Raw genomic sequence first — 16,918 nt, 5'->3', positions numbered from 1 at the left:
TTAGCTGGCCAACATCTATGGAGCAACCCTTACTAAATCTGTGAGAAGGGGCAGGCCAAAAACAAGTCTGGAATATTGATGCAGATTCATCACCCAAATGGGCTTATGTTATTAGGAATAATTCTAGGGTTGGGATATATATATGTTGGGCCTTTGATTCCAATGGTTTTTTATGTAATAGGCCACTTTAATGAGCCTAACTAGGGGTATATAGGTTGCATACGGGATTAGCCCGATACTTAGTTTATTTTTTATGTTTTTTAATTAAACCGGTTAGTTTATTTTTATGTTTTTTTAATTGAACCGGTTCAAATTGGTTATATCCAATTGGTTCAATTTAAGTGATCATTTGACTTGGTTAAGTGGTCATGTGATGTAAGTTGGGCTGGATTAGGACTCTACAAGTCCAGCTATGTTTTGAGTCTATTTCCTTTAGTATTCTAGTTTCCTTGTCAGTTTAAGTTACCTAATAGGTTACGGATAGGGTTAGGCCTTTCCTTTTTAGTGTCTAAGTCTATTTTTGAGTCTTCTATATAAGTTTGTAAGGGAGGTCAGCATTGAATACGAATTTGATTAATAAAGAATATTGTTTTGCTGCTGCCCATTGCTCCCTTTGTGTGTGTGTTGCCTTGTGGATCTCAAGGTGCTAGGGTGAGTGGACTCGCACGACTCCTTGCATCTGTCCAGTACCGGGAGGTTCTTCTTCTTCTTCATTCAAGTTTCTTCAAGCTGCTGCTGTTGCTGCCTCTGAAGGAGATCAAACCAGTAAGTAATTTTAGTTTCCTGCATATATCCTTCCCCCCTTCATCCTCTAACCTAATCCATCCTTTCCCATCGACCCAATCAGATCACTACAGCCAGCCTTCCATCCCCTTCTTTAAACCTGCAACTATTCCTCGAATTTTAGCTTGATCCCCAAGCATTCACCTTCCAACCATCAAATCTGTGCCAAACTTCCAGCAAACATCCCTCCCTCTCCCTCCTAAACCCTAGAATTAACCTGAAACCTAGTGCTGTCCATTCAAACCAGCAACCCCTTTTGCTATAAATCCTGTTATCTGGCTCCTAGTAGGTCTCCTACCTATCTAGGACTACATTAAATATGTTTTGGGGCATTGCAACACAAGCAGTAGGAAGAGGTGGAGGAAAGTTGTTTTTTGCTGGAGGAAAGACTGCGTTGGAGAAACTGGAGAAGGCTCTCCACACAATGAAACTATTGCAAGGGATAAAACCTTTGAACTAGACAACACCGTGGGAAGGGATCTTGGGCACCCAAGATCTCACTAGGTTCCAAGCCGAGGAAGAGGAGAACATGCTTGAGCCTGTTGCTGTCCAAGTGACAAGATAGCCCTTCCCTCTTGGTCTTCTGACTATTTCTAATAACATTTGCTAGGCCTCCATCAAGCAAAGGGAGGTTGATGGTCCTGGCCACCAAGCACCTTCATGAGTAATGGTAGATAGCACAGCCATTTGGTCAAGGACCCAAGTCATACCTGAATTTGTTTCCATATATGTTGGTTAACACTCTGTGTGGGTGTTAGTTGTCCAACCAAAGAAAAGTAAAGGATCTATACTTGACTTTATCACGCCGGCCACCAGAGATCTATATTTCAGAATATTTTGCCAAGTCCAAGCAGCGTCGGAAGTCGAATAGAAAGTCGGCACCGAATAATGGAGGAGGGTTGGTGTGTTAGGTCGGTAGCCGACACCGGAAAAACCCTATCCAAACCCTTTTTACATGGATTCTAGAACCTTATATTATTAGTGTTATGCTAGGGCGTTCCCTGCCATAATAAGCGACATGCTACATTATGACCCAAGTGTAGTGAAAAGTGAGCAAGGGTTACCTAGGGCGATCCCCTGTATACGCCGTGCCGTGTCGTCGACGCCTGGATGAGGTGACAATTAGGTAAGGGTTCTCGCATAGTGGATGAGTGTGGGTAAAGAAGCTAGTCTAAAAGCGTAGGATTAGATTAGCATCTTGTAACATTAGATCTTTAATGAGTAATAGTCTAGAATTGATAGATGTTATGAGGAGAAGGATTAACGTAGTTTGTATTCAAAAGACTAGACGGAAGGGTAAAAAAGTGAAGGAGTTGGTGGACGACCTTAAACTTTTGTATATGGGGATAAAATTAATAGAAATGGAGTGGGCATGGGTAGTGGATAAAGATTTAAATAATGACATGGTGGATGTTAAAAAGATTTGGTGATAGGATTATATCCATCAAACTTGTGTTGGAGAAAAAGGTTGTCAATATAATTAACACTAACGCACCCTAGGTAGGATTGGATGAAAGTAGTAAGTTACAATTTTGGCAACACATGGATGGATTAGTGCAAGGTTTTAGTCAAGGAGTAAAAAATATTATAGGGGGTGATCTGAATGGACATGTTGGGAGAGATTGTAGAGGCTATGAAGGTGTACATGGATGATATGGTTTTGGAGAGAGGAATGAGGAGAGGGTCTCAGTTTTAGATTTTGTTGTGGTTTATGATTAATCCATTGTAAGCACTTTGAAAAGGGAGGAGCTTTTAGTTACCTTCAAAAGTGGGCGTCATAGTAGCCAAATAGATTTATTCCTAATTAGAAGGTCTGATAGATTGTTATGTAAGGACTGTAAGGTTATATCAGGGTAGAGTCTGACCTCAAAACATAGATTAGTGGTCATGGATGTGTGCCTCACTACGCAGAGTCGTAAGAAATGTGTTCTTATTTGCTCTGGGATAAGGTGGTGGAGCTTAAAAAGAGATACCTTAGAAATCATTTACTAATAAAGTGGTCAAACAAGGAAAGTTGGGTTTTGAGGGAGATACTAATACAATGTGGAAACAAGATGACTACTTGTATTAATAAGGTTGCTAAAGATGTCCTTAGAGAATGTAAAGGAAAACATCATTCTTATAGGGAGAGTTGGTGGGGGGGGGGGGGGGATGATGAGGTTCAAGCTGCCATTAAGACTAAGAAAGCTAGTTTTAAGACATCGCAAAGCACCAAGGATGTAGAGGATCTAAATAAATTTGCCACGAATGAAGCGAAGAAGATTGTGGGAAAAGCAAAGGCGAAGAAATATGCAGATCTTTATTACAACCTGAGCACAAAGGAAGGGGAAAAAACTATCTATAAGATAGCTAAAATGTGGGAAGGAAGAGTAGAGATCTCAAACATGAACATGTTAGATTTGTTAAAAGTGAAGATGGTTCTAATAAAGGATGAAGACATTAAGGAGAGATAGAAAGATTTTTTCTGCAGCTTACTAAAGAGAAATTTTGAGAAATGTCCCAGAAGACTGCAGTACCGATCAAGACATCTCGTGCTGTAGATATATACGGAAATTAGGGTGTCTCAAGTAAAAGAAGCTTTAAGGAGGATGAAAGTAGGCAAGGCACATTGCCTAGATGAGGTCACAATAGAAGTGTGGAAGAGCTTAGAAATCAATGGTTTATCTTGGCTAACCAAACTGTTTAATAAGATTATGAGCACAACGAAAATGCCAGATGAATGGAGGAGAAATATTGTGATTCCAATTTATAAAAATAAATGTGATATTCGGAGCTGCAATATCATAGAGGCATAAACTAGTGAGTCATACTATGAAATTATGGGAGAGGGTTATTGATACCCATCTGAGACAAGAAACTACTATTACGGAGAACCAATTTGGTTTTATTCTAGGAAGATCCACGACAGAAGCTACTTTACTAGGAGACTCATAGAAAGATTTAGAGATTGCAAGAAGGATCTCCATATGGTTTTTATTGACCTAGAAAAAGCTTATGACAGAGTCCTTAGAGAGTTAATATGGAAAGTACTAGAGAAGTGTTTCAAGTGAATATGTGGACATAATTAAAGATATGTATCATGGTGTGGTGACTAGTGTAAGAACTGTGTGGGGGAGGGGGTCGAGGTAGTGAATTCCCAAGTACAATTGGGTTACATCAAGGATCAGCTTTAAGCCCTTATTTGTTTGTGCTTATCATGGATGGTTTAAACACACACATTCAAGATGGGGTTCCTTTGTGTGTGCTTTTTATTGATGATATTGTTTTTGTGGATGAGATAAAAACAGGGATTAACGCCAAGTTGGAGTTATGGAGATAAACCTTGGAATCAAAAGGTTTTAGGATAAGTACAACAAAGACGGAGTATAGGATGTGTAACTAAATGAATGGATATTGAGGTGGTGAAAATTGATAAGAGGGAGATTCTACAAAGTGATTATTTTAGGTATCTGGGCTCAATTCAAAATAAAGTAGGTGATATAAAAGATGATGTTTCAAAAAGAATTAAAATAGGATGGATGAAGTGTTGAGGTGTGTCCGGAGTGTTGTGTGATTGACATGTTCCGTTAAAAAGAAATTTTTTTATAGGGAAGTCATACGACCGACTATGATGTATGGTGCGGAATGTTGGGCAGTTAAGAAACATCATATATATAAACTCAGTGTAGCGGTGATGAGGATATTGAGATGGATGAGTGGCAAAACTAGGAAGGATAAAGGAATGATATGAGAGCTGATTTTGGAGTAGCTTTGATACATGAATACATGATAAGCTATGAGAAAGTTGTTTGAGGTGGCACGGCCATGTTTAACGGAGGCCTTTTGGATGCTCCAGTACCGAGTAGTGATTTGATTCGATTGAAGGAACTAAAAGAACCAGAGGCAGACCTAAAATGACCAGTGAAGCGGTGAGGAAAGTCATGCAGAACTTAGGCCTTGTATCAAGTTTGACCTCAAATAGAGCTGATTGGAGGGTAAGGATCCGTTTAGCCGACCCCATTTATTTGGGATAAGGCTGAATTGCTTATTGTATGAGAAGTTTGACTCATATTTGGCTTTTATAAGCTCTGAAGGAAAAGATCGAATGAGAAGTTGGAACGTAAATTAATGCTAGAGAATTCTTTGTAGTGTGGAGTTTGCCCACATACATATTAATTTATTTGTTTAGTTTAATGCAAAACAGATGTAAATTTTTGAGTACTGTAATGATTTGATACTGTGCACTTGCATTTGCGTTGCTGTTTGACTGAACAATAGCTCTTGAATGTCTTTTACTAAATCTTATAAAAAGTAAATGTGATAACTTGTGTTAATGCTTTTCTTAGTTAAATCCATCTACTATACTCACATAACTTTTACCGCTGGTTGTTTCTGCAAGTGAGAATGATAAATTTCATGATCATGTGACTTTTTACTGGTGAACTGAACTTTAATATAGGAAGAATGACAAATTGAACACTATTAGTAAATGAATTTGAGCACTAGGTGAATACAAAGTTGTGATATGAGGATTACTGTTTTTTTTAAACAGAACAAGCAGTAGAAGAAAGTTGCAAACTGGAACAAGTAAAAGATCCTAACACATAGGACTTGTAATGTTTTTAGATTTTTTTTGGAATTGGTTATGTTGTTTATAGATTCATATTTAGATACCTGAACTTTTTCTGCCTCCAATCAGTATCTGCATTTAAAGACCACAATGTACTTTCTTATGAAAACTGAATCATATTGGATTCTAAAACGAATTAGTTGAAGGTTTCATGACATTAAAAAAAGAATAAAACTGCAGAGATGGTGCTCACATTATGTTGCTTTATACAGAAAATTCTCTCGGGGTGTAACCTCACCAAAGATTTAGGAGCTGGATGGCAAAAATTGTGGTCAAGAGATGCCAGATGAAGCAGGCTATTAATTTCCTTTCATTTTAGATATTTACTGATGTATAGGTTTGGGGACATGGGATTTTTCGTTTGATCTTATTTTCATTTTTTTCGGTGTATTTGATTCTTAGTCTGCAATTGTACATATTCAAACTCTTTTCTCAGTGTAGGTACTTTTAACCAAATTGATTAGATACTGTTAGTGATATCCAAGTTACTGCTCAACTCAACATGTGATGATTTTTAGGGGGTTCTGTCTTATATGGCCTGAACTCCTAGACTTTGTATAGACTTTTTGTAAGCTATATATGGTAGAGAGTGTTTGGAAACTGGACTCTGTTCTGCTGCTTTTTGCCCTATGTCTCAGCCAAGTATTCTGATCTAGTCAGGCTGAATTATCAAGTTGGCACCATTTTCGCAGAAAACTAAAGGGGACATGCAATTGGAATCGGTCCAAGTGCCTAGTCAGTCTTAAGATTTGTTGTGGTTGTTGGTCTTACCTTGGTTAATTTTCACCCCCAGCTTCTCTCTCTCTCTCTCTCTTTGAGAAGGTGGCCTTCTTGAAGAACCGTGCCGTGAAGCAATTGTGACCTGGAACTTTCTCTAACGCTGCCAACTGGGGGAGAACTTGCTTCTTTGCCATGACCTAGTCAAGAGCTACCATCTGAACCATGGAATGCCTAGAATGACCTTGAAGTTGGACATTTGAAATGCTTACGACTCAGTCAGGTGAGGATGTCTGATTAGTTTGCTCTGTAGATTAGGATTCCCATCTCACTACATAAGCGTCGTTAAGGAGTGTATCCAAAATACTTCCTTTGCCATTACTATGAATGGTTCCCAGGCTTGCCTCATCAAGGGTTCCCATGGTCTTAGACAAGGCTGCTCCCTCATGCCTTTTGCTCGCTAATCATGCTTCTCCTTTCTGATTCATTTTAATAGAAAGGAATTCATAAAACCATTGGATCTCTTTCTCAGAAGAGAAGGGAAAATGAGTCGCCCCCTAGATCAGGGTGTAATACGTTGGTCCTGATTATCTCATTTTAGAACACATGGCCCAAATCATGTATATGAGTCTTTGTTTACCTAGACCTAAGATATGGCCTTTGTGGCCCAAATCATGTAGGTACTAAATGTTTGATTCTTATATTACTATTGATTTATTCCGATTTTAGTCGATTCCAATCAGAATAGTATGCAATCACTCAAAACTGACCTTGAATGTCCAAAAAGTCACCTCCAATAGCTATAAAAGTGGTTGATTGAAGAGATTCTCTCTTCAACTCAATAAAGGAAACCTCAGTTTTTATTTATTTATTTATTTCTTCAATTAATTGTTAGGGCAAAAGGTTTGTATGCTGTCCGTATCATTGTTGGAAAATCAGGTTTTCTGATTCGACTTGTCTTCTAGAAAAACCTGATGACTTGGCCTTGTCAAACCCGGTCTCGAAGAGTCACGTTTTTTTTTAATTTTATAATACAATAAATATGTATAAATTAGTAAGAAATCATAAAAATACAGAAAAATATGATAAAAGAAAAAAAAAAATCAAGTAATCACATATCATTGCATTTTTAGTTTATATCATTGAACAAGAGAAGCCCCACATCTTCTCTCCTCCAAACCCAAATCCCTCTATATAACTTCTAAAAGAAATAAAAAAAAAATCAGATGATTATTATCATACAAGATATTTTTGGATGATAAAATTCTTAGAAGGGAATAGAAATCACTTGTTATGGGAGACTTGTGAACAGATCCTGTGGTTTGGACTTGAGATATCTCATATCACTACACATAGGCAATAATTTAATTATAGGTTTAAATCCACTAAGTATAGTTTTATATAAAATTGTTCAACAAAAAAGCATAAACTACGTGTGAATCATAGACCAATTGGAATTTTCCATTTGGAATCCATATCTTTTTGTTTTATTTTTTATTTCCATTTAAATCTTCAATCAGATTGATCGATGAAATAAGAAGTGGACCGATGACCAATGATCATAGCCGCAAGTGATGTAATCACTCTACATTACTTGCTCAATGTGTAAACATTAATTAATGACTAAGGACAAAAAATATTTAACCTTAAGCGTTAAGATATTAATTGTCTGAATTACAAATTTTTCTTAAAGGTGGGTGGGTTTGTATGAAAACAAAAGTAATATTAAATAAGGTAGAAAATTGCCACTTGGTTGTACCAGACACGCGGTCTCTGGGCCTTGACACTGGGGCACGTGAAATGACCATTGCATCCTGATCATTTCTAGGGTTCCAGGGGATGTGGAGGTCATTTCGTGCACTCCTATGTCAGGGCACATGGTAAGGATCATTTCATGCACCCTTGTGTCAGGGTGCATGGCACAACCGGTGGAGTTCTCTTTCCCATTAAAGAGAGTCAACATTTCATACATCATCAATTGATAGAGTGCGGTTATATTTCTATGTGCGTGCTCTGATGGCTAATGAATGTGAAAATTTTAAAATAAGACTATGTTTAGATATCAAGAAAATAAAAAGAATATAATAAAATAAAAATCATGATGAGACAATGATTAATTTATGTTTCTATCTCTTTCTCTAAAGTTCTTTATTTTTAGTACATCACAAAGAACTAAGGCTTTACAAAAGAAGTTATCTTATTGACACATTATTTTTTTGTTCTCAATGTAGCAGTTTTCTATTTTTTATGAGAGTAAAAATTTACCATTTCACATTTAGACTAAAAAACGTGGGAGATAATGATAATTCTTAACAATTACTGTCTGATAAATACATTTCTAAATTAAGCGAAAAGGTTCTTACAAAAAAAAAAAAATAATAATAATAAGCGAAGAAGTTCATGTATGGTCGCACAAGGGGAAGGAACAATTTGTCAAATAAAGGGTGTTTTGGTCATTTCACCACTTGTCCCCATCCAACATTTTGTGTGCGATTGTGCACAAAACCTTTGGCTTCTAAATTATTTTGAATTGGAAGAAAGAACGGTAACCGGTGTTGTGCGTGGGCGTGTAGCTATGCCTAGACACAGCTTGTGGCGAAAGACCACCACACTCCTTGGAAAGATAGAAAGGTCCAAGGGTGCGATGGTCTTTTCACACCGGGCTGTATCTGGGTGCAGGTACACACCCATGCACAACACCGGTTACCGTTCTTTTTCCCATTTTTTTTAACTCTTGACCAAAAGTAACTTTTAAGAATAAGGAGGGTAATCAAAATAAGATTATTAGTTCTAAGAAAGAGGAATAGGCACACCGCCCACATGCCATAAACTAGTGAACGTCACCAACGGGGGCATGGGATGAGGCAATATACAAGAGGAGCAATGGAGTCATTCAAAGGAGAGGAGAGAGATAAGCATAATAGATGCTAATTGACGATAAACCAACGGTGTGCCCAACCTTTTCCAAAGTTCTAAATACACTTATAGAAGTGCCATTCAGACAACCCCAAAATGAAAAACAATAGTTGTTATAAAAAAGGGGTGCTGTTCTCTGTGCCGCAGCGTAGCTTGCGCTAAGGCACATAGGGATGGGTGCAATGACCATCCTACCCCCTGCACAGGCTGCCTATGTGCTTAAGCGCAGCCTACGTTGCGACACAGAGAACATTCTCCCTATATAAAATGCCATAAATCTCTCATGGCAATAGGCAATTTGATTAGAGAAGAATTGGATGATGGAGGTTGAGTTGGACCGGACCTCTATTTTGTCCTCTCCCAATGAACTTACTTGCTCCACAAAATCCTTGTCTAACATTTTGGGCCTCTGCTTTTGTGAAACCAAAATCCATATAAGCCGCAATCAGAGACTTATTTTTAAAGAGAACTGATGCCCTTCCGGCTCCATTGGAGTTGGTATGATAGCTCCCAACATATATACAATAATATGCTAAACGAAATGTGATAAAGATGGAGTAGAAATTAAAAAAAAAACAGGTTTTCATTATAACAATAAAAATTTAGGGTGATTTTTAATTTTTCAATCAAAGAATTCTATTCCTTTTTAGTGTTTAGAAAAAATTTGGTGGACTATGATCCAAATAAATAAGGGTTTTTTTTTATTCGTGAAGATGTAAAAAGTTGATTCTAACACTTAAAATATGATCTAAATAGAATATGAAACCAAAGTAAAATCACTAAGAAACTGAAATCGAATCGAACCAAGTCGGTTTTAGTTTTGAAAATATGTTCATATTCTCGGATCTGTTTGGTCTTGGTTTCTATATTTTGTATCTTGAACTAAACTGAATAACTGAAACCGGACCAATTGACACCCTTAGATGTAGCGTTGGTCAAATTAGTGTACTCCAATTTTGGCTGAAAATTTCTCCTTCCTAGAGATGGCAAAACCAACTATTTACATCCCTATGCTTAGAATGATTCAATTTTAATAGGAATTGTCTGAATTACACCTCTATAGGTGCATTTAGAATTTGACATCTTTTTTTAATTGTCCCTTGTCTTATTTTCAAAGGGTTTTTAAGACAAGGATATAAAAGAGTTTTAAAAAATAGTTCAAAGTGACATATCATTATATCATTATCAAAATGAATCATTGGTATACATATTTTTTTCGGGTATGCATATGAAATGACATTATTGCCCTCATTGAGAAAAAGTTTTATATCATAAAGCGGAAAAAAAAAAAGAAAAAAAAAAAAGGTAAGGTTACAAAACATTTGACACCTTGAGGGATGTCAATAAAAAACCCATTTTTAGTCAATACAATTGCTCTCATCTTTGTCAACTAAAACAAAAAAAATACTGTCACAATGACACCTATGTAGGTGCACTTAAAACCTGACACCTTCTTTTAATTACCCCTACTCGGATAAAAATCCTCTGCAGTACTGCCGGGTGTGCAGTGCACATCCTGCGACACAATAGAGGCCATGTGTCCCATGTGTTCCACGTGGCCTCTGCTGTGCCGCAGGATGTGCACCGCACACCCAGTGGTACTGTAGAGGATCCTGGTCCCCCTCCTACTCTCGCTCTCAAAAGGTTTGTAACATAAAGTTACTTACAAAAATAAATCGAAAGTGATATGACATTATGTAATAATCAAAAGGTGTCATTGTTGGATTTTAATCCTCTCCAATTCTCTAAAGTATGCAATGCGGCAGTTCGGGGTGGAGATGTCAACACATGGCAGCTTGGACATCCAACGGTCCAAGCTCATTGATTTCTGTTTTTTTTTCTTCTCAAGCTCAACACCGTTGGATGTCCGAGCTACCACATGTCGACATCTCCACCCCGAACTATCACACTGAAAACACTTTCAGGGAATTAGAGAGTTTTATTTTCCGTCATTATCATGCACATTTTTCGAGTGTGCATATAAATTGATACTATTATCCTCGTTGAAAAAGTGTTGTGTGGCATTCCAAAAAAAAAAAAAAAAAAAAAAAATTATTTGACACCTTGACGGCAGGTTTTTAGGAATCAGTTGCAAATCGATAGAATAGCCCGATCCAATGTTCCCTGTTCCCTTCGAGGGCAATCCCGTATCGGTGGATCGATACATACTAAGGGTAAAAAAGATTAAATAAAAACTGTTTTTTTTTAAAATAAAGCCAAGGGTAAATTTATCTGATCGAAATCGATGTGGTGTGAAAGTGTGATACGGATCGATATCGGTTGAGAGTTCATCAGATAGGATCAGTTCAGCCTCTAGGGATGGAGAGGTCGAAAACCACCCAAATTGTGTGGGCCCAGGTCGCACCGATTACTTTTGAAGATTAATAAGATCGACAACCACGTTTTCCAGGCCACACATTTCTCTCTTTCAGCCATTTTTTTTTTAATTTTTATTTATGTTTTTAATATTAAGGATGGTAGCCGTAGGCCATGAAGCTTGCAGTGATGGATATTTTCCTGCTATTGGGTGGCTGATGTGGCAGAACTAGACCTTACCATATTAGGTGGCACTCTGATTTAGCCACATGTACAGATTCTCCATTTAATTATTTTTAGTGCTAAGGGCTAATGATCCATGTGCCAACATCTGAATTTGGATCCTCTGCTACCGAGCTGCTCGGTAGGACCGTACTGCCTTGACACGGGGTTGTGCGTAATGTCCGCCTTAACCCTGCCCAAAACGCCTTGCCCGAGTGGGGATAAGATGATAATTGCACGTAGTCTCGTGTCTGGGCAACACGGTCCTGCCAGGCAGCTCGACAGTAGAGGATCCGTGTCCGCCAACATCTCCCACGTCAAGTCAAAACATACGAGAGGAAGTGCCTATGATTCTTATACATGGAAACTCATGAAGAGCCACAGTCCACGGCAACCTCACATGCTATAATACTGTCTGGTTTGATTAAGGCTAAGGTTCGTCGCATGATTTTTATATGCATCATAAGTGTATCAGAGTATGCAACCACGATGTTATTCGATGCAACCACATTTCAGGTCACCCGGTTTTGTTTCTAAGATCCATTTTCAAATCCAGAACATGTCATATGATGTGAAGATTAGTCAAAACATAACGATATAGGACTAAATTCTGTAACACAACAACCCACTTTTGTCACCTAACTAGAGAAAAACAGCCTAACGATTCTTATACGTGAGAACACACACATGTAACGGTGCCAAAGGCACAAGTAATCAAAAGATGTCATTGTCATACAAATTTTTTTTTTTTTTTTGATAATACTATTAAAAAAATTATTTGAAAAAACCAAAATAAATAAAAAAATGACACCCTGAGGATTGGGGCCGATCCCAATTCTGGCATTCCGGTTGATTTGGATCGACCAAAATCCCATTCCAAAAAAAATAGAATTAAAACAATTTTGGAACGATTTTGATCCGAATCTGATTCTAATTATTCTTTTTTACCTCGTTATGAAATAATCGAATTTTTCTTTATTTTTTCAATTTAATATCTTCCTTTTGTGAAAGACTGAAAGGTGAGTCTCACCACAACAAATGGGTAACACATACGTAATTATATTTATGGCCAACTTCGTGCTTTGATATTTTGGCCAAACATTCCAGTAATTACTTAAAAAATAGTAATCTTCATTTAAGAGCTTGCTGCTTGCCTGAGGCCCTGCCCTACATCAGTGAGTGTGCAGGAATATCAATATGATAAAATGTTTTTTTTTTTTTACAGAATTAGACTGTAATTTCATGCCCTCCTATGTTTTGTGCTAGTTTCACATGATCATGCCATTTTTTTGTATTATTTATCTTTTTAAGAGAGAAAAAATAATTAAGAAAAATGGGAAAAAGAACGCTACCTGGTCACGCGATGATCACACCCAGACACAAAAAGAGCATTGGGTGCCTAAAAATTACCACCTTACCCCGATGTAAAAGCGGAATTTCCAAACACCCAAGGTGTTTTTTGTGTCTAGGTGTGGTTGCTATGCCTTGCGCATGACTGGGTAGTGTTCTATTACCCTAAAAAATTTATATATTTTCTTTTTGTCGGAGAAAAAAATATTAGGGCAAGATTGCTGTTTGGACATGTAGCACTTGCACTAGCACGGGGACCAATGAGAGCACATGCAAAGACATCAACATCGATGTAATTTATGATTTCATGAGGGATAAGGTGATACTTTTGCGCGCTCCTATGTCTTGGACAGAAGAGCCACATGAGACATGACCAGATAGCATTTTTTTTCCCCCCTCAAAATATTATATGTAAAAGAGCAAAACCCCTTGAATTCAGAGGTATTTTTCCAAACAGATTATTATGCTACAAATGTCCAACCATCTCAGAAAAGTTCTACTGAAACATGAATATGTTGCTAAAAATACATGAGAGATGTTCAATTATAAATGGAGATTACATGCCAATTTAAATTTGAATACGACAGTATCACTCTGGACATTATGGCTGCATTTGGTATCCGTTCTTGGAATGCATTCCAAGTCGATTTCGCATTCTCAAATGATAAAACAACCATTTTTTATCATTCAAGAAAGTGAAATTGATTTGGAATAGAATGCATTACCAAACATAGCCTATATAAACAAATGGGGAAGCGTTCTCTGTAGGGGAGCATGGTCCCTGCATGCATGGGGACCAATGAGAGCGTGCGAAGCATCATGAGGGTGGGATATCCACCTTTCATAGGGGGCAGAGCAGTCATTTCGCCCCTCACTCTATCTGGGCGTGGGTTGTACACTCTCCCTCAGAGAACTTTTCTCCTAAACGAAGACACCCAATTGATCAAAACCCAAAATGGAATACAGAATTGGCCTCTATCAAAACCGATTAGAATATGATTGGAATTAGTCAGAATCATCCAAAACCCTAGAAAATGGATTCAGGAAGAAGCAAAGATTGTTAAATCTTGATTTGGTATAATTTCTATTTCAAATTCAATTCATGGGGTGATTTCTATTCCGGAAATTGTTTTGTTAGATTTTTACACTTATTTCAATGAAATAGAAATTTTGAAATAACTGAGGAGTTGTTTCAATTTTGAATTGAAGTTGATTTCATTTTTGCTTTTAACGAGTGCACATGATTAATTTGATGGGCAAAATAGCAATTTCATATTAAAAATAAAACACCAACCCTTTTTCTTCTCTTGATTGTCTCCCACCACCAAGCCCACTACTGTCAACACTATCACCACTACCAATACCATCGCTACACCTCACCTCCACAACTGCCACTGCCATCACCATCAGACAACCGCCACAAGCCCCTTCCCTTCCCTACCCGACCCTGCCCCGCCACCCCCCCTCACCCTAGCCCAAAGAAATATAGAGAATCTAATTTAAAAAATTAAATTATCATATGGATTTCTTATTCTTGAAATATTTCAGATTGGAGCAATCAAAACAATTCAAAATTGAAATCTATTTGTTAACTATTTCATAAAATCAATATGAAATTGAAATCATACCAAATCTGGTGTAAATCTATTTGATAGTTTGGATTTGTTAAGTATTTCATAAAATCAATATGAAATTGAAATCATACCAAATCTGGTGTAAATCTATTTGATATTTTGGAGTTTTTTTTAAATCTAAAGATATTATAGATCTAGTTTTTTTAACTGTATAAATTTCAACTATTTCCTTTATTTTATTGAGTCAAAGAAAGTAAAAAACAGTTCAACCACGAATAATAAAGAGCATTTATGGTTGATTCCAAAATAAATTGCATTTATTGTTGATTCCAAAATAAATTGTGGGAATCGGCATTAATCTGAATTTAGTCTGGAATCTGGTTCCGATCCAATTCTGTAAACCACACAATTGATGTTGATGGTCAGGAAAGTCAAACTCTCTCCCTCCTTGATGGTCATGGCCCATGGAATCTGTTGGTTCTCGTTGAAAGAATCCAATGCTTTAATCGCAATTTACTCCGGCTCTTCTTTTCTTTAGGTTACAATAGTATCATGTGACTCTTTGATCAGATTGGTCCTTTCGGTTGAGTCTCCGATTGTTTGGTCAATTATCACTTGGTGGTTTCTTAATCTATATGATCAAGATGTCACTGTTTATAAGGATTTTGCTTGTCAATAAAGTTATTTTCTATCAAAAAATAATAATAATAATAAATAAGATCATTTCTTGTTATGTGTGTCTCTAATTCTTATACCCGATTGATCTATTCTGATATTTTTTGGTGGCGATCCGAATGAGAGTTTTTCTGAGATCTGTGATGGTAGTGGGAGTTTGGATCAATGGACCCAAGACTCGACCCAATGGAGGAGTATTTATTCTTTTCCTGTCTTGTTGTAAAATAGTCAATTTTGGGGTTTCCGTGTTAGGATTTTAAGAAAAGAGAAGCAACACCATTTTGGGTGTTCTTGAGAGGTCAACATCTTTAGATTTGCCGATGTAACACATCATATTGGTGTGTGAAGTGTGAACCATGTTAAGTCTTTGTGTCATCTTGCTCTGTTTTTGTTTTTGTTTGTGTTTTAATTGATGTTTATTTTAACATTTTTTAACAGAAATTTTAGAATCGTGCTTCACCAGTGGTGATGTGATCATGTATTAAGTGACTTGTCACAAACTCCCCATGCCCTTTGTTTTTTTTTTTGGGGGGGGGGGGGGGAGGGGAGGGTTTCGACAGTACCACACCCCTTGGGCATTTGATAGTATCGATGTCCATGGTGACATGGTGTAGGGTGAAGGGAAATTCAGTCTTCATTTTTTGGAAAACATTCTCTAGGCATGAAATATTCATGAATTGACTAATTTAGATCGAAATTGGTGGCCATAGGCCCATAGATCCTGATTCCACCAATCCTAATCGCTGTAGCTTGAATCAGAATTGGATTTCTTAATTATTTTCTTTGTATCAAAATCCAACCGAAACCATTTATTGAAATCAAATCGATTACATTGAAATAGTGAAATCGTTTAATAAATGATTCAGTTTTGGTTTTAAAATTAGGGTTGTTTACTAAACGTTTTAAATCAAATCAAACCATTTAAACCAAAATAAATATTAGTAACACGTAATTGCCATTAGTGCCTTTTCTTTACCCCCCCCTCCCCCCAAAAAAAATGCCATTAGTGCCTTCTTGCAATAGGTTGTTGTTGTTTAATTTGAAAACAATGAAAATTAAACATGGATTGGTAAAAGCGTATATGTAGAAATTGTAATAAAATGATTGGGTTGGATTCATTCAAATACATTAGTATAATAATATTCAATGTTTCTATGAATATTTTGGCTTCTTTACAAATTAAAATCATGTCCTTTTCCATGTGGCTTGTTGAATACATCCAACAAGCATTAAATTCGATGTAAAATAGACAAAACATTTAAGAACCAAGTATCAAAAATCGTGATCGAAACCAGTTAGGGTCAATAAACCTAAACCATTTACAAAGTGAGAAACTGAAACCATTTACTAAATGATTTTAGTTTCAATAATTGAAACTGTTTAATAAACAGTTCGGTTATGGTTTCACCTAAAAATCCTTGTCGAACTGAACCGTTTATACTAAAACCAAACCGTTTAGCACCCTTATTAAACATGGTTGCTTCCACCCTTCAGACCAACGCGCCATCTTCGGTGAGCATAGTTTAAGGAATCCGTATCGATAGAGACGATATTGACCAATACGATACCAAAACCAGGGTCCTAACAAAGGTTAAGAATGTAAACAACTAATTTTTATTGAAATTTAAGGATAAAACCGTTCGATTCAGATCGATATCATATTGATATCGGCCGATATTGGTACCAATCCTGATACCGATTATTAAAACCCAGCGAATGAGTGTGAGAGCAAGAGTCCCTTTCAGACTTTCAGTTT

Source organism: Telopea speciosissima, chromosome 8 (assembly GCF_018873765.1).
Source record: "Telopea speciosissima isolate NSW1024214 ecotype Mountain lineage chromosome 8, Tspe_v1, whole genome shotgun sequence".
NCBI classification, from domain to species: domain Eukaryota; kingdom Viridiplantae; phylum Streptophyta; class Magnoliopsida; order Proteales; family Proteaceae; genus Telopea; species Telopea speciosissima.
The sequence above is the reverse complement of the archived record's forward strand: the minus strand, read 5'-3'. Positions refer to the sequence as shown.